Source organism: Protopterus annectens, chromosome 4.part0 (assembly GCF_019279795.1).
Source record: "Protopterus annectens isolate FY-2018-M chromosome 4.part0, PAN1.0, whole genome shotgun sequence".
In the NCBI taxonomy this organism is placed as follows: Eukaryota; Metazoa; Chordata; order Ceratodontiformes; family Protopteridae; genus Protopterus; species Protopterus annectens.
Window position 1 is genome coordinate 546,778,793 of NC_056733.1, and position 26,251 is coordinate 546,805,043.

The 26,251-nt window shown below is 37.2% G+C and overlaps 1 protein-coding gene across 1 annotated transcript in view; it reads right to left on the reverse strand.

Moving 5' to 3' along the window:
• SEZ6L (seizure related 6 homolog like) overlaps positions 1-26,251 on the reverse strand; it is a 3,056,071-nt gene that overhangs the window by 1,228,050 nt on the left and 1,801,770 nt on the right. The window lies entirely within an intron of this gene.

Below are 26,251 nucleotides of genomic sequence, written 5' to 3' on the forward strand. Positions count from 1 at the left end.
GGTGAATTTTGTCATCCTTGTTGAGAACACATGATATAGGGTCATGATCAGAGATCTGGTCATAATTCCTTCTAGAGCATGGAGGTTTATCTGTTCCATGTACTAATAGTTACAAAAGAAATCACTAAGTGTTTTGCAGTATAGCGCTTAGCAAGCACTGTCAAAAAGACAGCTTGACACATTGTCTTATGTTAGGGAAAGTCAGGGAAGATTACTGGCACATGTAATTGCGGGGCAGTTACCAAACAGAATGATATTATATAGGAAACTCTGATAGCACAGTAGGATGCATAGGAAGGGGCATCACTAACAAATATGAATGCTGTTGTATATCTTTCTGGAAAGCCAGCAGTAACCACCACACAGTATTATATTCTGCATGTCCGCATTACCAATAATAGAGTTGCCACATTTGAAACAGGCAAAAACCTAGCAAAAGCTTTATCGTTTGCTCCACTCCATTCAGTAAGTGAATCTGCACAGTTTCTCTTTCAGAGTTAATAATCATGATAGCAACAGTCTTGCAGAAACTGTAAATAATGTGCTAAACACAGCAGATGAGCAAATACATAAGCAATTTGCACATGCTAAATGCTATTTTATAACATTTTACTGTTCTGCCAGTGGTATTTTTTGTTGAAATTGTTAAACTAGATAAGTGCAGAGGTTTAAGCGTCATACTGAGGAAGTGAAGACAAGAAGAAAAAGAATAATGTGTGTGCACTGTTCCTACAATGTATATTTTAAATGTTTCCTGAATCCAGTTTTTGTTAATTTCTACAATATTATTTATATTAACAAAGAAATCACCACAAAGAGCAAAGTGCAAATGGAGAGAAGGACAGATCTATTATTTTATTTTTATACACAAAATGCTCAGACATTTTAGACTTTGTATAGCTCTGCTGAGATATAACATGAAAAGGATTTTTTTCACACCTCCCAAGATGCCATTTATAACAAGAAAAAAACTATTCTAGCAACATAATTTAAATGCAAGTAGGAAATCTTAGTAAAACCATAAACAGTTTTGGGAAATATACTTCAGAAATGTGTTAGTTACCAGAATGACACAAAATACCTGGCAAGCATTCACCAAAACCTGATATCCTGAAAGGTGACAACCCATGATGTTTATTTGCATAATAATTCCCAATGCTGGAGTCTTTGGGCAAGGTAATCTTATAATTAAGGGGAAGATAACTTATTCTTATCTGTTATTGAAATCCACATTTCTGGGCACCAAGTTAAAACAGAAATGGGGAAAGAATATGAAAATAGAAATCACTAAAATGAATTTCCCACAATGCAGCAAAATATGATAAAATAAGAAATTGTGCTATGAACTATACATAATACATATTCATGGTACTGAGCTGTAAATCAACATGAATAGTTAAGGATTAAAGTAAAGGAAAACATTAAATTTACCTTAATCTACATGGGATGTGAAAGTCTGTCAGGTAAGACTGAACACATCTGATCATGCAGGGCACAACTATGGAAAAAAATTGCCAAGGCCGTAATATATCCAGATGTGATCAGCATACCTTACTAGTCCAGTTAATTGCAGAAATAGCTCAGTATAATTTAAGGCCTCAGCATTTTATCTCAGCTTGTCATTAACATGGCAACATTAAGGAAATCATGGTGCTGTTACACTTTTGTGGTCATACTCTTCTACTGTGTCACTGCCAGCTACAGAAGAGGAATTATTTAAAACTAAAAATGCCTGTTAACTATGCTTTTTAAGGCACTTAATAAAATATGATTTCCATCTTTATCTTGCTCTGTGAAAGTAACAGCTCAGTTCACATCAGGAAGATATCACAGAGCAGTGAAAAATGGCTTCCTATACTTCAACTAGTGTAAGCATCAGTACAAAGTAAGGTGGGTGTTTTAGTAACTAGCCACAACCCCATGCCTACTGCAGCACAATGCACACATTTTTTGATTAAAGCACATCTTAAGGAAAACTTAAAACATTAGGAAAAAACATAAACATGTTAAACTGAAAAGGAAGAATTTCAGTGTCAGTGTTTCAGTGGGTTGAATACTTGCATTTGATGTGAGAGAGGTTCAAATGCTATAGGTTCTAGACCCACACCAGGCTCTTGGATTCTTGTTCTATTACTGATAGCCCTGAGATGCTTCCCTTTGGATGGGATATCCCATCTGCCTGAGTGGCTTTTCTGCATGTTAAAAATCCTTTCACAGTTACTAGAAAAAGTAGTGCATTTCTCCAGTCTTCTGGCCAAATGTCTTCCTGCATCTGTATATAAATACTACCTCAGCAGTACCACAGAAATATGATATTTGTGTAGTTAGACTGAACCAATCAACAAAAGCAAATATATTTATTAATATATTAGTCTGGAGAAGCTGAGTAACCCTGTTCTGGGCAGTTGCCCCTACCAACATATTTCATAATGTTGCTGCCCTTCAGATTACATGGAATTTTTCAGACATTTAGTAAAGTGCCCTACAGTAATGTCAGCATCCAAGAAGAAACCCATTAAGAAAAATGCAAAGTACAACATAAACACTAGTATTTGATTATTTAAACGCTTTGGTAACTCAGTGTAAAAAAGGAAAAACTGGAAACAACTTATGTTCTAAATATGTGGCCAAAGTAATTTTTTAAGTGGTACATCTATTCTTCCAGTTGTAAATCCCAGCCAGAATAGACTATATGGCACACAAAGCTTGGATGCCTCAGAAATTAGGACTCAAGTTTCCTGATCAGGTTGATATGCTTTTGGTTTAATTAGTTGAATATGTAGTGTTAGTATATATTGTATTAACCTTTAATTTTGCATTTGTTAAAAACATTATTAATCTGATAAAATGCTGAAATAAAGATAAAGCTGTACCCTAACATAAGCTTGTCAGTTGCCCTTACTTTGTTGAACAGTTTCATTTTATCTAATGAAAAATGGAACTTAAATGTCACCACCCTGACTATCAGCAGGTAGCATAAATGTTATATCCTGCAACATACATATACACATACATGTGCATGTAGTCACAGTAAAAAAATGTCTTAAGGCAATCAGTTCATGTAGAGTTGAAATAACATAACTAACAGGTACAATCAATTTAGTTGACTAACAGTTAATTCAAAAATCATCCCAACTGAATTGGTACACTTTCACTGTACAGATACACTTTGAAGCAATACTAATCAAACATTCATTTTACATTGCTTGAAAGCACTGCTGCTGTAGAGGTGTCATCAATTATATTTAAAAAGCCTTTTATACAGTGGAGCAAACTGACTTTTTGTATTATTATGTGTGCCTTGTTGAACCCAGTTAGAGAGCAATATGGTTATGTCTACATAATGCAATTTATTGAGCTGATCAGAATGTTTGATAATGCTGACATACTCTGCCATCCATTACTCTTATCCAGTACTCTCATAATACATAACGTTTATGTTATCAGTCAGGACTTGTTTTGGTGCTATTCATTAATCTCTTCAACATTTTGTACTGAGGTCATGTAGACGTGCAGATCAGTCATATGAGGGGAGGGGACGTGTAGCAGGCAGATCCTAACTATCCATAAGGGATGTTTTCCTCTATGCATCCCAACCCCAACCCTGCAGCATATGAGATAGTTCTCCACTAACTACTAAGGAAACTGCACCCATCAGGTGTGACCTTATATGCAGGTATCCCTTCATCCAGGAGGGGTACCCCAGGCAGCTAGAATTCAGTTAGTGGCCCCAGACCTAGAGGAGCTAGGCAGAGATAGAGAGGATTAAATGAAGGTACAGCGGTGCAATGGGTGGCATTACTGCCTTGCAGCCAGAGTTTCCCCAGTTCAGTGCATTCTTTGTGAAGGCTGCATGTCCTCCCTTTGTTTACATGGGTTTTCTCCAGGGGCTCTAATTTCCTCTCACATTCCAAAGACATGTACCAGAGTTGTGAATTAGTGCATGTGTGGTATGAGAAAAACAACACCAAAAGGCTGTGGCTGACGAAGTTTGCAGATGAATGCAAGCTAGAAGCAGTCACTGAATCTCCAATTTGCTTAGCCATCCTGCAGGAAGGTTTGTCCCAAATAAATAACTGGTGCCAAAATCATGGACTGAAACTAAATGCCAAAAAAATGCATTATTGTATCCTTTAGGAGGAAGTCATCTATCCCAGGGAGCTACCATATTAACAATACACCCCTAAGAGTCGACCTATTTGTTCAAGATTTGGGAACATATGTGGACAATGACCTATCTTTTGACCAACATGTGTTCATTGTAAGAAAGCCCTTTTATATTGCACAGCTTATAAACAAAGGAATTGTGTCTAGATCTAGGGATGTCATTGTCTCCCTTTACTCAGCCCTCATTCAGCTAGTCATTGAATATAACACCCCCTTTGGCATATATCTGTCCAGACACATGCAACAACTGGAATGCCTACAGAGATACATTACTAAAAGGATAGAAGACCTAAACAGCATGTCCTACATGGACTGATTCAAAGCCCTGTCACTAAACTCTTTATCTTACAGACTGTTAAGAGGTGACCTGCGTCTGGCATACCAGGCGTCATCCAACCCAGTACTAATGGAGTTACTGCACAACAGCAAGACAAATGGCATCAGAAATACTCAGACTAGGGATCTATACCTCTTCTGCAGTATCAACAGCATGGTTTGGAGGAATGGGTATATCTCACAGAGGATACTACAGGTCTGGAACAGACTCCCCATCCACATATAACAAATTTCATCCCTGTCCATATTCAAGTGCAACTTACCTATGGATGGGAAACAGAAAATTTACCCCAGGACTCCCCAATGTACTGCTAATTGACAGAGGTAGCCCCTAAATGCTTATATGTCTCCTCAAATTATCTGTGGTATGATTCCAGTTATTCTTTAGGGGTGATATATAATTATCAACCATGATATGGGTAAGGCCAATCTCTAACCAAACGGGATATGTTAATTAGAGTACAAAAACGGAAATTGGCTAGGCTCAAAATGGCCAGCAAGGGTAGCTTGCCTAGTACTTACCTGTGAATATATAAGAAAGATCTGGAAACCTACTTCCATTTCTCTCTTTACCTTATAAAGTCCATGGTTAGTGGAGGCTGTCTATCGGGTTACTCTAGGAGTAGGCTGCGACTCATAAGAGAGAGAGAGAGAGCTTGGGTTTCATTCTCTCCTCCATTCCTCTGTACTACAGATGCAGACATGCCATGTAAAAGACTTTGTTGCAACTAATTCTATATGACAAAGGCCATAGAATGTTATATTAATTTTTAAACACAAACTAATGTTACTCTTCCGGCAGTGTTAAAGTTAGTTATGTACATTGGTTTTAAAACGGGATATTACAGCCCTATAAGGATGAATGAGTTTTTCAAAGAATAATTTAGTAGCCCTCACATGGGCTTCATATGTATAAAGGGCATAATGTCACTATGAAGGGGCATCACTATTTTATGCTTATCTGGTTATATTAACTTTAAATTATTATGGCTAGTAACTCAAGTATATGACAAATATTTTAACCAATAATACTTATGACAATTATACTCTTCTAGAATTAAAATCTCTTGTGACATGTTCTTATTTAAAATAGGCTTGATATTATTGTGTGCTTAACATTTTATATCTAATTTTGTTATATTTAAGCCTTGTTATAACTGCTTTTGCATGGAAAGAAAAGTGCCATCCCACATGTGGATTTATGAATCATTTAGGAATATTATTGTCGTCTCACAGTAAGACGCTGTCCGGTTCGATTCTCAGCTAGAGCGTCTTCTGCGTGGAGACATGCGTGAATGGGCGTACCTTCATTGAAGGTTGTGCGTCAGAGCTGGCAATTTGGCACGTAAAAATCTTCTGCCAATCATTAGCGGACCGGAGTTCCGCTGTGGCGACCCCTAACCGGGAAAAGCTGAAAGATACAACAACATATAATGGTCTGGCAGGTATATCGCATGATGATTCCATCTCAAATTTGAAATTGTGTCAGATAAGCATATTGTATAATGGTGCCATTTCATATTTGATGTTTTAAATCATATAAGCATATTGTATAATAGTACCTTCTCACATCTGATGTTCTGAGGCAGAGAGGCAGATAGCCATATTGTATAATGGTGCCAGCTCCAGTCTCAAGGTTTGAGTCAGGTAGGCATGTTGTTTCTGTGACATCCCTTCTCTGTGCCAGTAATCAAGGAACCAGAATCCTCACCACTGACACTGGGGAGGGACATTCACTTGGAACAAAAATGGATGCACCCAATATTTCCAGTTGCAGCTCTCTGCATCAAGCACAATTTCCCTTAAGAGCACACAAGGAACACAGCCAGTCCAGGAGCTGGGTCCTCTCTCTCCTCTCTCTCTCTCTCCCCCCAGATCTCCAGTAAGAATCCCCACTGGCACAGATGTAGGGTTGAGTCCTCAGCTGAGTGTCCAAGCCAAGTCCTCCAGCACCTTCTTCATGGAACCAGTGCTTCATGTCCCTGCTCCAAGCAGCTGACACACACACACACACACACACACACACACACACACACACACACACACACACACACACACACACACACACACACACACACACACTTTGATATTTGATTTTCACACACACACACCTTAGGAAAGGCTGGCAGAAATTTACTAGCCATGCCCCCTTCTTTCCAGACTATAAGGCAGTTACCCTGTCATCAGACAGTCCAAAGCCAATTACACTAAGGATCTTGCATGGGTACTCAATTATACTGAGTGAAATTAATATTATACAAATGGTAATGCTGACCAAACAGCCAGACTCATGAGTGGCCACAGTGTCACCAACAGATATAAATATTCTCTGATGTTAAAATATTCTCTAAAGGATCAGCCACAATGAAAATTTTAATTATATTTAATAATAAATAAGAAAGGAGCATGAAAATATTAAATATCTATTTAAAATAAACACCATAATTTGACTCACAGGAAATATTAAAAATAATACAGGTGGACAGGTTCACACAGTTACAGAAAAAAACAATACTTAACTAATCTCACTATATTTTTCTGAAAGATCTAAAGAATTATTATTCCCTGGTTACTTAGAGCAAAGCAAGATGAAGTAAGTGAGATATCCATCTTTGTCAGGTTACAAAAACAGAGTGCTATGAGACTTCAGACTCACCTAGTATTAAACATTTTTAGTGATGGATTACAGAATGACATCACATACATCTGGTCATCTAACTTCTGGTTCCCATGCTTCCCCCCTTGGCTAGAAGCTGTCAGGATTTAGCATGTATTGTCAATAATACATACACACACAGCCTTGCTAAGATTTGCTGCAGCTCATGGAAGTCATAAAACAAATTCAAACCTCTACCTTTCCAGAGTAGCAATTAGTTCACCCCAATGACAATGCAGGAAATGTCCTAGTGCAGACTTTATGTCTCTGGCTGCATTGAGAACTGTAGGATACAATCTTTATGGCTAAGCCAGGTAACTTAAATTCAAACTATTTTCAAAGTTTGAGATTAACCTCTTCTCTTCCAGTATCCTCTGTTAAAACATATACATTTAAACAGTTACAATAATACATGCATATTTCTTTTTCTGTCAAGCAGAGCACACTACTGGTACATTTCTAATAAAAGCAGCTTGACAAAAACATGTTTCAACACAAGCATCTGTACAAATCAGTTTGATATACAAATGACATATAATTCTTTACAAAATTCCAGTTAGCTCTGCTGGCATATATTACACATCCATTGCCTTGCTTCTCCTGGCATAGCTGGCAATACCTCACATTGTCACGGTTTCTTTAGGTAATGAGGTATGATGGTACTGAGAGAGAGAGAGAGATCCTTAAGGAAGGTTTTGGTGGGGGGAGTAAAGTAAGAGCTGAGATGTGTACAATTTTTATTCTGTACCTTTACCATTGTTTATGACTATAAAGAGGGTATTTATTTTATCCCTTAGCTAAGTTGAGGTTTGCTTTTCTTATAATTTATATTAATATTTTTAAAGCAGCATGGATATTATGTACTCTTATATGATTGAATGAGACTGCTGAGCTCTAGGAGCATGTTACTAATTGTGAGATACAGCAAAATTTGATGTTGAAATAGAACTTAGGCTATTGTAAAATGAGAAATAAGTGAAAAGGAAAGAGGGTAGGTTCTTTATACACTGTGGTAAAAGGCTGAGAAACCAGAAACAAGGTTAAGAAGAGCTGTTGAATATTATAGCAATAACCCACAGCTGGGTATGGGTAATGCTGTATTTACCCATGGTTGGTGTGGTTTGGTCACGAGGGTAAAGCTAACCATGGGTAAATCAGCATTACCCACACTCAGTGAGTTACTGCTATTATACAACGACATTATTTAAGAAAAACGTTACTTACTTTTCTTAAATAATGTCATTGTATAATGGCACCGTGGTGTTCTTCTATTTTGTTTCAGGATTCTGCCCTTTGATTATATACTGTGCATGCTTATGGGATTTATGTTCCCATGCTTTCACAGTACATCAGTGCTGTAAAAAGCAAGCAATGGAGAAAGGATGATCTCTATTGCTATTTTTTTAAGGAAAAAAATGTAACCTTCCCGACAGTTTAGAGGTACGAGAGAGACAAGGGGGAAATACAGGGAAAATCAGGTATGATTCTTCAGTTTTACAGAATATACCCGATTTTCATTGTATTTTCTTTGCCCTCATATGTACTTCTTGAGCTTTTATTTCAAGAAATGTGGACAAAGCATAAATAGAGGAGGGAAACCAATTCTTAATGTTGCTCTTATAAAGTTGGAAATGTGTGAGAATGGGTGTCCATTGTGTGAAGGAAAGAAAGTCTGAAATACATGTCATTATTTAGTAACTTCATTTCTCAGTGATTTGTTGGAAAATCACAAATTTTATGAGGAATGAAGTCAATAAATAACAATGTGCTTTTCAGTTTCAGACTTTCTTTGCTTCACACTAATGCCTGTCTACCATATAGCAAGAGAAAAAAAATTCTGTCTGCTTATTGGTATTTTAGTGACCGGACTTTCTTCTCTTGGTAGATGGTCTATTTACAATGGGCACACTGGTTGGGCTGTCCAATCAGCATGCTCATTTTTGAATGTGAATTGCCAGTTATTGTATAATAGTGAATAAACTGAAAGTGTGGTGGGAGAAGGAAATGGGAAAGTTTTCAAAGAGTAAGAATATGAGTTAGTTAATTAAAATTAATAAATATTTGTGTAAAAACATGTCATGACTGGCCAATTGAGTCTTCTCAAGTGTGGAAGGATGTAAATAATGTCATTATTGTTTGCCAGATATGTCACTTGAGAAGGATGTTTTCCAATGTAAATATGTTCTTTGGTTGTTGACTTGTTTGCTGACTAGGTTTTTATCCATAATGTTGTAGTTATAAAAATGCTTATCTTAGTATCTTACAAGTGCTAAAAGATAAAAAAACTTTAAATATTAAATAAATCATCAAAAAATCAGTTTGAAAAAAGTCAGGTAAAAAAAAGGCATACTTTGAAACGAACTGTACATACCTTAATACATTTGTTCTCATACTCTTTTTATAATGGGAAACCTCTATATAACTCAAGCTATTAAAAAAACATAATCAGGCTAACTAAATTACTCAATTACCTGAATAATTTGATAACACTTCAAGAAATGTACCAACATCATTTTGAAAAGATTCTCCACTTCCTTAAGACAAAATAAATGTCTGAAAGACCCCAGATGATGTCATCTGGTGTATGATTCATATGCATATATACCTAAGTTCCCTTGCTTGTGCACACGTTTTCATAAAAAAATGGCAACAATAGTTTTCAGTAAAAAATGATAAATATGATCAAAAATGCTGCCAGCCTTCAGAATATAATTGTAATAGTAATAGTATCAGCATCTACAAACAAATGTGCCTATACATGATTTTGTTACTGCATGTAGGGTTCCTTCATGAGTGATGCTTGAACATGAGACTGTGATGATTGTATCACATATGAATAGTACTTCAAAACAAAATATAGGGTAAACATTAAGTTTTTACTGTGAATGCTGTTTTATGGGCTAGGGTTTGCCTGCCTGTTAAGAATACATAAATCTAAAAGCAGTATATATCATCCAGTACAAGGAAACGTGGCATCATTATGTTTTTAATGCTAGCAGGGACTCTGAATGGAGTAAATGACACTCCTACTCTGTCCAATCAAGTTAATTGGTGGATGTGTGAATAGAGAAAAGGGACAATGATAATGAAATGTCTGTATGTGACAATCATTAACTGCTGGTTATTGGCTGACATTTTCCTGTCCTCCTACTTTCAAATATATTGTATACATATTAATGTTCACTGTGTATGCTTAATGACAACAATGCCAGCCATTACCATCTTACCAGTACACACTTTTTATAATAAATGACACCTTTACATGCATATAATTGTTCATTGATTTTATCATAACCTGGAGTTTCAGGCTATTAAGACAGCATTGTCTGTAGATAGAAAGACATATATTAACAGCACTCAGTCGCATTTTACTGATTGTATCTTTTTAACAAAGGTAAATAGGCAAACATTAAACCATGTTCATTGCACCTTTAGGTTATGGAGCCATTCCTAGGTTTAATTGTTTCAGCACTGCTGAATTCCCTGCAATTAGCTTTAATAGTAGAGTTGCACTCTTGTTTTTAAGTGCTAAAATGTTAAGCTGTCTTCTTATTGCAGAAATATTTGTCCTTAAACATTAGGTGACGTATGAAACTGCTAACACTAATGTGTTGCATTATCAAGCCAGATGAATCAATGCACCTTGGAGTTTATATGCAGCACTGATTATAGTATGTAAAGTTAAAGGGGATTTCCAAGCTAGAAGACAGGCACAGTCACACTCACTACATAAAGAATAAGCATATCAATATGCATACATGCACATGACTGTTCTATGATTTGTTTATCTAGTGAAACTCTTCACAATAAAAAGAGCTGACAATTTTTAAAAAAGCAGTTTCTACTGATGGTGTAAACATTTTGTTTATGTTATGTCATAAATATTAGTATGGTCAGTTTTAGGCTTCTGTTTTGATCTGAGATGTGAGAAAGGCACATTTATTTATTTATTTTTATGTACTACTTTCTTGACTGGGTTAGTCACACTAGGCTGATGGCCTCTTTATGGGGGAACCTAAGATGGTATTTATACTGCTAGGGAGTAAACTGGGACAGGGTATCTGGGAACATCCCCTATTCTTTTCAGTAGGAACAGTTGGATCTTTTATATCTACATGAGTTACCACCAACTCAACTAGATGGGAGTTTTATTTAACATCTCTTCCAAAGGATGAGTGGAGAGATATCTCATTAGAAGCTCATGCTCATGTCTCTGAATCAATACTATGCAGTTACAGGTAATCATGCTATTATTACTCCTCTACCAACTGATGCAATGCAGTTGTACAGGCACCTACAAAAATGCATATGCACACATACATGCTCTCACACACCAGTAGCGGCTGGTGACTTCAAATCAAAGGGGGCTGCAGGAGACAGCTGAATGGGTGGGGGCAAATGGGGAGGGGGTGTGGCTAACTAGAAAGGGGCAGAGCTATGCTCAAAACCACAACTGGAACTTTAATTAAATATGCTGCCCTGAGTGCCAAACCGTCATTATGAAAGTCCAGTCAAGACAAAATGAATTGTAGAAGAAAAAATATTTCAATGCATTGGCTACATGACAGCTGTCTTAATATCTAGATGGACACAAAAAGGTTGTGAGGCATGAAAAAAATAAATTACTTTTTAAATACATTACTGGAATGCCAGCCAAAATCAAGTACAAAAAAAAAAAAAAAAAAAACAAGCAGCACTTAACTCAAATCTCTTCTCCTTGAACTGCAGTTCTAATTATAATTTATATTCCGCTTTATAAAAGTACAAAGTAATGTGCTGAAAGGAGCAATCTCTGTGATACCCCCACTTGTAAAAATGTTTCTTATCCAAAAAAGACCTGCTGCCTGACAACAACTATCTACTTGTTTCGTGGGAAAACATGATCAAAGTAAAAAAATTAACAGCTAACAAGAAACAAGCTCAAGATAAATTGCTTAAAGGATTACTGGACAGGTTATAGACCACACGTGATAGATCGGCATTCTGTTTAGTCTAAGGGTAAAGCCTGCAAAGATGACTGCAAGTCTCTAGCAAATGTATTGAGCTTCAGAAAATACTGTAATCTTGTCCTTTATTACAAATAATGTCATATGCATTTCAGTATCTAAGGCTTATACATTATCCAGTTATGTAAATATTCTCTGCATGGCAGCAACAATAAGGCTTTTTCAATGTTGGAAATTCTTTAACAGTGTGTTTATTAAAGCTTACTTGCATCTTACAAACTCAGACAAGCTTACCTCATGGTCATTAAAGCATTGCTACTTAAACACAGAGCAATAGGGCACTGCAACAGTATGCAATTTCTGAATAATAAGAAGCATAAATCAACAGTATAAAAATATGACAGAAAACCAGAACATTTTGCAAAATCAAGGACAGATGAAAAGCCACTGTCATACTTGTGTCTACCTTGGATGGGGGAATGCTATGCATGCTTACACTGCATAACTGCTCCTTGCATTGCTTGGACACATCCAGAGTCACTACATGGAGGAGTGGGGTGCAACAGGTATGTCACAATTTGAAATGTCTCTGGCTGACAGTGATGGCTGACACATTTGTCATACCTCTCAACTTCTGAGCAAGAAATCTAGACACAGCCATACATAGAAGTGGGACAAAGGCCCAAAAATAAGGACAATTTTTAAATATTGCTCATAAACATAGAAAGATAATAGAATAGTAGTAGGTCTTGCATTAGTATGAATTTTCTGAAGGGTATGAAATCTGAAACTCAAATGTCTGTCATTATTTTCTAACTTCAATCTTTAATGATTTGCCACTAATTTGTCAGAGAACCACAATTTTAAGAAAAACGGACCAAAATGTGATGCAAAAATATAAAATTGCCACACAATACAGCTAGGAACCTGTCAAAGAGGCACTTTTTAATATTAGTACTGTTAACTTGAACAGCTGACAAATAAGAGAATCTACATGCATTTCTGAAATAAAAGTAATCTATAACTGATCACTACAGTTATTTATAATTGTAAACCCTCCACATTTTCTTCCAAAATTGCTATTTTGCGGTGGGATTATTAGGGGGAGAGCAACATTTTGAGCCAAAATTGGGGACAGTTGAGAGGTTTGGATATTCCTAATTCTATAAAGCGATTTATTTGCACATACCGTTCAACCTCTTAATGCAGAAAATCTGGACAAGGCTAAATATATTGGGGGAACATACAAACAGTACTAAAAATTTCTCTTGTATAAACTTAGTTGATAGAATAAAAGGTCTTGTTTTAGTGTGCATTTTTCTGAAGGTTATGAAGTCTGAAATTTGATGTCTGTCATGATTTAGTGACTTCATTCCTAAATGATTTGCCAGAAAACCAGAAATTTTATGAGGAATAAACCAAAAATAAGAAGCAAAAATCTATTAATTCTGCAAAAAATCTGGACAGTTGAGAGGTATAGTTTAGCTGGGGCTGTCTTTGAGTTTGCCACCCTTCCCCCCTGAAGCCATTCCAATGTCCCATTACTTGGCTATTTCACCCCATTTACCATAAACACTGTAATGTGCATACTGCTTTACTTCTATGATGATTTGGATTTAATTTGAAAGTTTTATTTTGCATTTTACAGCACAAACACTAATAGACCTGCTAAACAAAGCAATGCAGTTTCACAATGAAAATAGACTTAGCATTAAAACTTCTCTGCCCTTGAAACTCACATTCATTGAAACAGCATTGAATAAACACGAAAAGCTGTTGCTAATAAAATGTTATGCTACGGAGTTATCAATGAGTGCACAGTCACCTCTGAATAAGGACAGGTAAATCCAACCACAAAAAACAACTACATGTCCGATAACAACAGCTCCACACCGTTGTATAAGTAATTCCACAACTCCACGGTAAAAATTGAAGCTTTTATTGCAATAAAAACAAAAGCCAATGCCACTAAAAAAGAAGAACATTTTATTAGCAACAGCTTTTCTTGTTTATTCAGTAGTTGGTGTGAGCTATGGAGGGTATCGGCGTCAATTCACCCGAACGGACAATTGAAGAGAAGGATGAATTATTACAGCTTCGAGAAGAGATGCAGGCGCTCAAAGGTGAAGTCAGTAAACTATTGGAACTGTTCAAGCAGGGTCCTTTGGGATCTGTTACTTCACCAAGGGAGTGCAAGGTTGATTCTACGGCTAGTATCGGCCCCAAAACACAACATGTAGGACCAGGGGGGCACAGTGGTGTTCCATCTAGTGGGGAGTGAAACAAGCTATTCAACAGCTCTACCTGTTTGGAAACAAGGGATGAAGTAGGCTCATTTAAGAGACAGTTATCCCATTCCCAATGGACAGGGTACTGGGGCTAGGAGTTGCCCCATTGACATTGAACAAGTATTAAATATAATAGAGCCGCTTAACAGTAGTAAAATCAACATTTCGGATTTTACATTCGACTTTTCCATTTATGATGTTGACGAGGAATCAAAGCGTTTAGGCGCCAAGCCCAAGAGAGTTTTTCCTACAAAGACATATTCTAATGTTGTTGGTAGGAATGAACAACAACTTAAAGGTACTGTAAATTCTTCAACTAATCCTATGACAATTGTAAAAAGAGCTGGTAACAACAATGAAAAACAGTTCAACAAATTTTTGAGTACTGACTGTAATTTTGATATTATATTTCAGAATATTGATAGAAACAATACCAATTCAGAAGTATCGGGAACTTTAAAGGATATGATTTTTACTGTGGGGAAGAAGTTAAAAAACATTAATGGTCTTAAGGCAGATAATGCCTATTTACAGAAATGTATTAGTATGAAAATTGTACCCAAGGGTATGAGATTTTTAAAAATGCCTATGGGAATAGTACTGACAGAGAATGCAATTTGTGATTTTAACCAATTTTTTGATGATTGTGGTGTCAAATTTATGAATATGATTATGAAGTACAATGATGAAAAGTTAAGCAGATTAGCACAGGAAACTGAGAATTTAAACAAGAAAATTACTAGTGACTTATTGTTCTCTGAATGTAAAAGGCTATATTGTAAACAATTCAACATGGCAGAAAGATGGATACACAATATTTGTGAAAATAAACAGAAAAAGATTCATCGAGATGTGGAACAATACAAGAAAGGGATGGCATACAATTGGTTTAGACTAAAAGTCAAGTGGAGATCTTCCTATATGATACAGAATGAACAGAATGTAGACTATGTTCAAAATAGGGAACAGCATTATAATAAACCACATTTTTGGAGAGATCAGGTACAACAAGGGCAACCATACAGGAACAATTATCAAAAACAATATTACCCGAGGGGGAAGGACAAACATAAGGAATGGGGCAACGACAGGAGGTGGTAGAAAAAGGGATCGATATAAATAGTAATGTTGACAACATTATTAAAGTGAAGGATAGTATGTACACATTAAATGGTTTCAATATTTATAACTACTCCAACAAAGGTATACATAGCACACACTTTAGTTTATTGGCAAAGGGGATGAAGTATATACTGACCCCCCAGTTTTGATTTAGTCAATTGTTTATGTGAAATCAAGAAATTCACTAGGAAAATTAATTTAGCAATTATGTATAATGATAAGTCCAATATCCATAGGGACATTTACAAAGAGATAGGTAATGTGGACATATGACTTAGTCTCAAAAGTACCTATGTCCCTCCTAATCATTCAACTATAGAAGTTTCACAGAAACGGAACAAAAGTTACCAACCACGATGTTCTCAAAGTCAATATCACAGAATATCAAAATCCAGTCCAGTAGAATTATTCCAAGAAAATTTTATTAGGATCCAGAAAAAAATAGCGCTTTCACGTAGAAACTATCCACGCTTCATCAGCTTCATCTGACAAAATGAAGTGCAGAAGAAAAAGAATATTTCAATCCATTGGCTGCATGACAGCTTACTTAATATCTAGATGGAAACAAAAAGGATGTGAGGCATGAAAAAATAAATTACTTTTTAAATACATTACTAGAATGCCAGTCAAACTCAGTCAAACTCAAGTATAAGAAAAACAAGCAGCACTTAATTCAATCCACTTCTCCTTGCACTCCAGTTCTAATTATAATTTATATTCAGCTTTATTAAAGTACCAAGTAACATGCTGAAAGTAGCAATCTCTGTGATACCCTCATTTGTAAAAATGTTTCTTATCCAAAAAAGACCTGCTGCCTGACAACTATCTACTTGTTTCATGGGGGAAAACATGATCAAAGTAAAAAATGATAAGCAAACAAGAAACAAGCTCAACATATATTGCTTAAAGGATTACTGCACAGGATATGGACCACGCATGATAGATTGGCATTCTGTTTAGTTTGCAGGTAAAGCCTGTAATGAGCTTAACATAATTTAATCCTGGCCTTTATTACAAATACTGTCATATGCATTTCAATACCCAAGGCTTATACATTATCTAGTTATATAAGTATTCTCTGCATGGCAACAACAGAAAGGCTTTCAATGTTGACAGTACTGCTTATTAAAACTTACTTGCATCTTACAATATCAGAAAAGCTTACCTGATGGTCATTAAAGCACTGCTACTTAAACACAGAGCAAAAGGCACTTTCTGAATAATAATAAGCATATATCAACAGTATAAAAATGACAGAAACCAGAACATTCTGCAAAATCAATGACAGATGAAAAGCCACTGTAGTACTTGTGTTTACCTTGGATGGGGGGAATAGTCTGCACATTTACACTGCATAATTGCTTCTTGCCTTGCTTGGACACATCCAGAGTCACTACATGGGGGAGTGGGGTGCAACAAGTTTGTCACAATTTGAAATATCTCTGGCTGACTGAAGGCAAGAGAAGGTTCTTTTACAAGTGGACTGCAAGCAGGCTGCTAGTTCCCCTTTCATGTCAGACCCATATAACATTCACACAGACATATTCATATATTGCCTGATTGATGTACTTTAAAAACAGGATGTTATTTATAATTTAGACATGCTTATTCACAATATACACTCTGCATACAAATGTAAATATCTGTCTATCTATCTATCTATCTATCTATCTATCTATCTATCTATCTATCTATCTATCTCTATCTATCTATGTCTGTCTGTCTATCTTTTTATATGTATGTATCTATCTATATATATCTGCTTATCTATCTATATCTGTCTATCTATCTATATCTGTCTATCTCTATCTATCTCTCTAGCTGTATCTATTTATCTACCTATCCATATCTATCTGTCTATATATCTATCTATATCTATCTATCTATGTCTATCTGTCTATCTTTCTATCTGTATCTATCTATACCTATCTATACCTATCTATATCTATCTAGCTATATCTATCTATAACTAATCTATCTAAATGTCTGGTTCTCCTTCAAAATATCTAAAACCCATAATATCTAAAATCATAACATCGAAACCAGAACATCTAAAACCCCAAATATCTAAAACCCATAACATCGAATTTCATAACATCTAAAATGTGCATCATAACATCGAACACTACAAATCACATGAAAATAACATCCCCTCCACATATAACGACACCAAACTAACAAAGTTTCTGCAGGGGAGCACTACAGTGGGAAAAAGTTAATTTCCTAGCCTCACTGTATCACGATCACCATAAAGAATGTACACATAATGTCTATATCACTTACCTATATGGCCTAAAAAACACATACATAGTGGCAAAATAAACACTATATAAATAGTATACATTCCTACACTATATAAATAATAACTATAGAAATAAAAACTACAACATCTCATAGAAATACCACAAGATTAACAGATTAAACTATAACATTTACACGTTTGATGACACACTATTACATATTATACATTTTAGATGTTATGAAGTTCAATATTATGGGTTTTAGATGTTTTGGGTTTTAGATGTTATGGTCTCGATGTTTTGATTTTAGATGTTATGGATTTTAGTTGTTTTGAACGGGAACCGTCTGTCTATATCTATATCTATCTATGTCTGTCTATCTATAGCTGTCTATCTGTATTTATCTATAGTTAATCTATCAATCTATATCTACCTGTATTGATCTATATATATATATGTCTGTCTATCTATCTATCTATCTATCTATCTATCTATCTATCTATCTATCTATCTATCTATCTATCTATCTATCTATCCATATATCTATCTATCTATCTATCTATCTATCTATCTATCTATCTATCTATCTATCTATCTATTTATCTATGATATTAGATCACAAAGCCACTACATCAACATACACTACATTGACCACAAACAGTCGAAACTCAGTCCATCAACACTCATGTACATATGTGCCAAACATGAATCATAGTACATGCAAAACTTAAAGACGCTCCTCTGCACCCCTATGTGGGGGCTGCACTTCCAACATCCCCAGATAATTATATATATGAACTCAGAGATCACAAAACAGAGGAAAAGGGCAAACTCCCAGCCCCACAGTATAACAATCCTGCATGCTAAGCAGATGGCATCCTGAGATGAAGAGGTAGTTTGACAAAATAACCCTCCAAACAAAACATTCAGTCCAACAAACATCCACTCGAACACATGGAACCCATACATGCATATATATATATATATATATATATATATATATATATATATATATATATGTGTGTGTGTGTGTGTGTATGTATATTTACACACACACACACACACACACACACACACACACACACACACACACACACACACACACACACACACAACCCACACACAGACACAAATGTGCTCATGGTACAGCGCACACACACAAAAGACTGGGGCCAGGACAAAATCATACACACAGACCCCTATAGATACATCTAATTATAGATAATGATAGATAGGTAGATATTTCTGTATCTAAATCTATATCTGTATATACACATGTGCTCATGTACAACACACATGCACATGTGCGTCCTCACTGAGCAATGTCATCAGAGAAAAGCACCTGCAATTCTGCTCATTCTCATGCAACAAGAAACACACTAGGTGACTTAGATATAAAGGAGTGAACATTTACAAATAAATTTCAAATATCATGAGGGATAAGAGGTATTGTGTACAGCTGCACTCTATGCCAGAAATGTGAGGCTGACTATATACTAATGATTACATGTTCTATTCAGAGAAAAAGTGCAATGCAATATCATACTAATGTTGCACACATGGGCTGGTCAGATGTGCAGAGGGCGAGCCATAACCTTACATATGACAAATGGAGAAGAGCTTCAGTAACTGGCCATCTGTGATAATGCACCAGAGCAAGCAGCTACCATGTCTGAAAGACGCAGCAACAGCAGTGATAGTTCATGCAAGGTGGTGCATGACACCCTTTAGGATGAGGATTGTTGTATGCTGTAAACTTTACCATCACAATATGCAATGGCACAAATAGTCACATGCTCCTGGAGTAAGTCAACACAGCAGAACAAATTTGCATATCTGTTTTCCAGGTACATTGGATTTGCAAATATGGCAGCCTCTACTACAATGTTATATCCATATCTGTTTCAGTGGTTGAAGTGGCACATGTTACAACATTACCACAGATATTTTATAGTCACTCTTTCACAGGTTCCAGTATTGGAGAGTCCAGCACATGTCTGATGTCAGCAGGTCACCCATGATTGACAGCATACCTCTCAACCTCCCAGTGCAAACAATCTGGACAAAGACAGAAATAATGGGGGGGACAAAGGCCCCAATACAGGGACAGATTTAAATATTGCTCCTATAAACTTAGAAAGTTGCTAGTATAACAGGTTTTGAATTATTATGCATTTTCTTATTGATTTGAAGTCTGAAACTCAAATGTATGCCACTATTTGGTATTATTTAGTTACTTCAGTCCTCAGTGATTTGCCAGAAAACCACACGTTTTATGAAGATCAGACTAAAAATATGAGGCAAAATTCTGGACATTCTGTGAAAATCTGTACAGCTGAGATGTATGGTTGCAAGTGATGGCACCACACTCATGGCACAGTGCAATGACAGGGTGACACTGTCAGCAATGCTAACATTAAAAGACATGCAAATGTCCTGCATAAATCAGTGGCAGGATGAACCTCAGGCATTCCCTGTATTTACTACTGGATGTCTTATTCATGTCAGCTCCACCCAGCTACACAAGGTTCAGTACTACCGATGGCAGACAGCAGTAAAATGCTCATTGCTGCTATCAGCATAGCATTAGGTGTGAATGGTGACATCACATCAGTGGACAGATTTATGTCCATAAAATGGAGGCAGAATAACATTGCTGAGGCACTGGTGTCTGGAAGAATAGTCATGCCATTACATGCTCTGATCACATGTGTAATCCACATGTCTACTACCTCTCAGGTGCTTGCAATCTCCATGGGAGAGAGGAATGTAAGTGGCCATTGCTGGCATGACTCCAGGACATTCTGTGATCTGGGTGTTATCCTTGGCATCAATCAGTAAATGTGTAGGTTGTTGATTCGGGCACAGATGGCCACCATACACACCATGTCAAAGATGTTGAGTTAATGCTTAATGGTCTGTAGGAGGAAATGCAATCACAGCAGGGATTGTGGGATATCCTATAGTGCATGCAAAGTGGAATGGCATATGTGAACTTCATGTAGATACATCAGCTAAGTGTTTGTCCTCTTGGTAAATATTGGTGCCTCCATGAGGATACTGACAAATGTTCACTATGACCATGTTAGGGGTCATATGCATGGTGCATGGTTGCAAGCCAGGTACACACATGTGACACAAACTTTTCCAGAAAGTGTATCACTGTTACCTCTGGTCATTGCTGCTGCTGCTCTTCCAGAGGTTGGTGAGGCAGTACTACATTTGTGGCTGATATTCTTCTGGATCCACCAGTAGTACAACTCACTGAGCCAGATGTTCTGCATCTTGCAGTTCCACAACATTGCTTTCCCCCGTTGGCCTACTAGGTGCAACACCTTGCCATGACCATTTATGCAGTCATGGCCACTGACAATCTACTCTTGACATAATAGTTGAGTTCCTGAACAGGCACACACACACACACACACACACACACACACACACACACACACACACACACACACACACACACACACACACACACACAAAATGTACGTGCCATTCATCAAACATGATGACTCCAGTCTTTGTATAGCAGGACCACTTGATACACTCAGACAGCAGTCACAACATAGAAGCTTTGGGCCCACTACGGTAAGCATTGTATGTGTCCCCCATTAACTTATTCCCTCCAGTACAGCTCTTTATATTGTGTACTTTTAGCTCTCTGTGGGTGTGTGGCTTGAACCTTTAAAAATGAAATTATCACCTTTCAATCCAAAAAATATTCATATCTCTGGAACCATAAGTGCTACTAGAAAACTGTAAATGGCAAACTATTCAGGATAAATTAATCTGCACATTAATGGCATTCATTCAGTTTGATGCTTTAAACTGGATTATATAAGCAAAAGTGAAGGCAGTGAATATTAACTTTGTAATGTTATATGAACAGTTTTTGATATTATTCAAGCAAGACACATACTACCAGCAAGATTTTCTTCTTAGAGCTGTGAGCTTTCATATGAGGCTATGGTGTTCTGTCTGTGTTACCTAAATGCTGAGATATTTAGAGACATATGAAAATGATTACAATACAAATAAACAGTATACAAATAATATTCAATATCTCAACTGCATTAGGCAGAGGTGAATACAACTGTATTTACTATAATGTATGCTTTAAGATGAAATCTTCTGACAACTTGCATGTAGCATGGTTTTGGAATTACTAATGCAAATATGAACAATCAATATTTGATGTCTAAAAGTGTCAGTAGGTGGTAACTGCAGAAATGTCTGGAGGCACACTCAGCTGTAATGAATACCATGTGAGGATGGCACATATCCACTAACTCCTTTATAGTGTTTCTGTCCACATAGTAGCAGTTAACAATGTCCTGGTTATGGAGTTCATGGTATGTTAACCACTGGCAGACCTGTCTGTGACACAGAGGATGATAATGCACAATATTTTGTACACTGGCCCTGAAGTAAGTCACTAACACATGCTGCTCTGCTAATGCAGACACTACTTTTAGCATCCCAATATGAGATAAGATCCTCTAATCTAGAAAATCCTGGCTCATTGCTCTAATTTTGCATGTTTCTATATCAGTGCCATAGCATAGAGATGCAAAGTATTGACTATGACCCAGGCAATCTGGATTCAATTAGCAGAACAGGTATCTGAGGTGCTGTTTGGGAGGAAGGGCATGTGTTCAGGGCACATGAAGTACTTTGGTTTCCTTGTTAGAGACATGGGAAACAACTGCAAAGTCCTGCCAAGGGTGAGTGGGGAATACTGCTACCTTCAGCCCCTTGTGGAAATGAGAGGTGGTTCAGCACTGATGCCCATTATACATCCCCTCCTTAGAACATTATTGGATACATGCATGGCCATGACTAAGAACAGTAAATGCTGCATGACAGCCTTATGATGCTGTCTCAGAATGTTTGAGTGTTATCAATGGTTCAAACTCTAATACAAAGAAAGGCCAAGGGGGCTGTCAGAAGAGGTAGGTAGAACTAGAGAATGAGGAGGAACACCAAGGTCAGATGATGGTCAGATGAATGGTAGAAAAACATAGCACATTTTTTCTTTTACATTTCTCTGAATAAAAGCATCATGTTAGATTTCATTACTTGAAAGTGTGATAACTCTCATTAGCATGTTGATCGTAATTTGGATGCCAATTTACAGTCACATATATACAGTGCATACTAAGCTATTTCTCTGGTAACACAGTCCCATTGTATGTCTCTGAATCTTCTCTTCTCCCTTCCTGTATTCTCAGTTTACAAAGATATTTTCTGTAACTCTAATGTGCTCTTTGCTTCTTAATACCTCCCAAAATATTCTTTCATATGGACTCAGCAGCTGAGGCTTGTTTGGTTTTATACCAAGACTATAATAATGTAGTCATATCACTAACTTTCACTGTTATCTCTATTATTTATATGATTTGATTGTTTCTTCTTTTTCTTTGAAGTCTAGGTTGATTTAGGCTATTATTATTATTATTATTATTAATATTAATCTGAGATTTGGAGACTGTCTTGACAGTTTTATTTTTAGCTTAAATTTTACAGGCACTAAATGAAACTAGAGCACATATCTCATGTGCTAATTCCCCAATATAGATTGTTTACAAATAACAGTTTTTGCTTAAAGGTGTTTCTGGTATTATCAGTAAACAAGTACATTTGACAGAAGGAAAATATACAGCAGGACAAGAAATAATACCTCTCCCTATGTGTTTTCATAAACACTTTCCCCTGGATTTACTATTCCTCTGTGCAGGACTAGCTTAGTCCTGCATGGAGGTGGCTGTTTAGGAGCAGGATGGCAGCATGCCATGCATATTAATGAGGCGCTCTGCCTGAGCTCCTAATCTTACACAGAGAATGAAAGAGTGCAGGAGGTGTGTCTGAGAGCAGAGCTCTCTGAATATACATGTCCCCACAATGAAGAACAGAAAGGGCTACGAAATGAGCAAGACTGCTCATAGGTGTCTGCATATCCCCACCAACAGTCCCCCTCATGTACAACAGCAAGTATACAGAAATAAAATGAACAAATCCGTTTTTTTTTTTAATCCGATTAAAGCTAAGGTGTGTGGGTGTGCCCATCGCTTAGCTATGGTTAATGCAGCTTAAATGGCTGAAGAGGATAACAAGGAAGATATATGCAAATGAAGCAGCATAGCAACAGTGTAGTGGGCAGAGCATTCACCTTACGTGCAGGCATTCCTGTTTCGAGTCCCACTGCAGCACATTCCATTTTCCATGGCAAAGCACATTACGACTAATGCTTATGTTGCATAACCCACTAAATAACATATAGTAATGAACTGGAGTACTGCAGCAAATGCATATCTGAGGTGTCAGTATCATAATGAATACAACATTAGTAAGCAGGTTTAAGCACCAATAAGCAGTAGTAAGCATACTTAAGCACTAGTAAGCAGGATTAAGTCAGTTTGTGCGGGGGTAAGCAATGCGCACACAGGTTAAGCAATTTTGAAGCTAACTCTCTGTAAGCATATGTAACCAGAGGTTAGCATTGCTTACCCTTGCGCAAACCCATGCAAACCCCCCTACAACTGCTCTAAAGTGCCTTAATCACTCTGTATTCAATGGCCCTTGTTCTGCCCATCAACAAAATAAACAGTGTTGCAAGACTTGAACCCAGGACCCTATACATTATAGTCACAGTAGTAAACCACCAAGCCATCACAGAAGTACAAAAGAGTGAGGTATCAGCAAACAAGTCTTCACCATAGTAAAATCAAACTGAACCTGTGAAAGGAATCAGTATACAGACATATGTGCCTCAACCTACTACATAACATAAATATGTGAACTGGAGTAGAGCAGTAAGCTCAGAAGTCAGGTGTAATTGTAATAGAGTGTTGAAGTCCCCAATAAAACACAAGGACCCCATACAGTGTACGTACACATGAATCATGGATACCAGGCATACATATAAAGTGTAATGAATAATAAATGAATGCCAAAAGGGAAATATAATGCAAAGAAGAATGTAAGCAATGCTAAGCATGGCACAGGCCAGCTTAGGATGTGTAAGCAATGTGTAGGCTAGCTGACTCAGTGTGCCCAGAGGTATACCCCTTTAAACAATGCCAACCCTAGGTAAGCAGGTTTGCCCATAGCAGTAAGGGGAGAAGGTGTGCACTTTCGGGTGCAGTGCTGGTGCATCCAGGAGTCCAGAGTCATGGCAGGACTCCTTGTCAAAGACCATAATCAGAGACTGCTGCAGGGTCAGTACCAGGGCTCCCAATATAAGGAGGAGGCCTGGGACCGTCTTGCCCGTGACCTCACCAGTGCCACTGGCATACCGCGAACTGGTGAGCAGGTCAGGCATCACTATGTCAACTTGAAGCAGCATAAGGGGGACCTCTTGGACCAGTGGATCCAAGAAGCTAGAGCAGAAGGGGATGTCCCTAGCTGTGTGTAAGTATCACCCCCTATGTGTGTAACAATTGCCAGCTCATGTATATCATGGATAGGTATGGCTAAATATTCCTCTTATGTCCCCCACAGCTGCAAAGGAGGAGGCCACGAACCAGGAGGCCCAAGTCAGTCACCTGTCAAGGTTGCAATGTGAGGCAGGTCAGTAATACTCATGCATTTACTGTCATAGGAAATAAAACTAAAAGTATTAGTAAATGAACTGCCTGTATAAAATCTGTCTTGTTCAAGGCAAGTACTGAATACACCAGAAAATATGACAAAAGGAGTCTCGTATAGTTTGTATGCAAATAAAGCATAACAGTCTGACAATAAAGTTCTAACTGCTGGACTGCATGTGTATACTTTGGTTGTTGTTGTTGTTGTGTCTTTCGGCTTTTCCCGGTTAGGGGTCGCTACAGCGGAACTCCAGTCCGCTAATGATTGGTAGTTCATTTTTACGTGCCGAGTTACCAGCCCTGACACACAACCTTCAACGAAGGTACGCCCATTCACACATCTCCATGCAGAAGACGCTCTAGCTGAGAATCGAACCGGACAGCGTCTGACTGTGAGGCGACAGGTATCATATGGTAATGTAGATTTGCAATCACGTAATAGTACTGTTGTATTAAGCACTGTTACCCACACTGTGCACCATAAATAGAATGTGTAGGAATGCCTGTATAGGCCACTTAGTACAACTGAAAGACACATAGAAAACAGGGAAAAGGCAGACAACAAAACCCAAATAGCACATGCAACTGAGATGTGAACTGTTATATTTTTAGCTCACACAGCCATGGTTCGAATCCTGGCAGTGGGAGTAGTCTGCATACAGAACCATACCCCACAACTGTACTGATATGTCCAGAATGTCTTTTTCTGGCACTTCAGAGTTGTGTACTGTTAATTGTTGCTTGACTAATTTTATATCATTGCTGGCTGACTTCAGAGTTGTACACTGTTATTTTTGCTTCACTGTATAGTTTTTCAGATCTCTGCTGAAGGTGTTGTTTTTCCCTTACCCGTCCTCCCTATTCCTGTCTTGTTGTTTAAATTTGGAGGCTTTTGCAGTTGCCC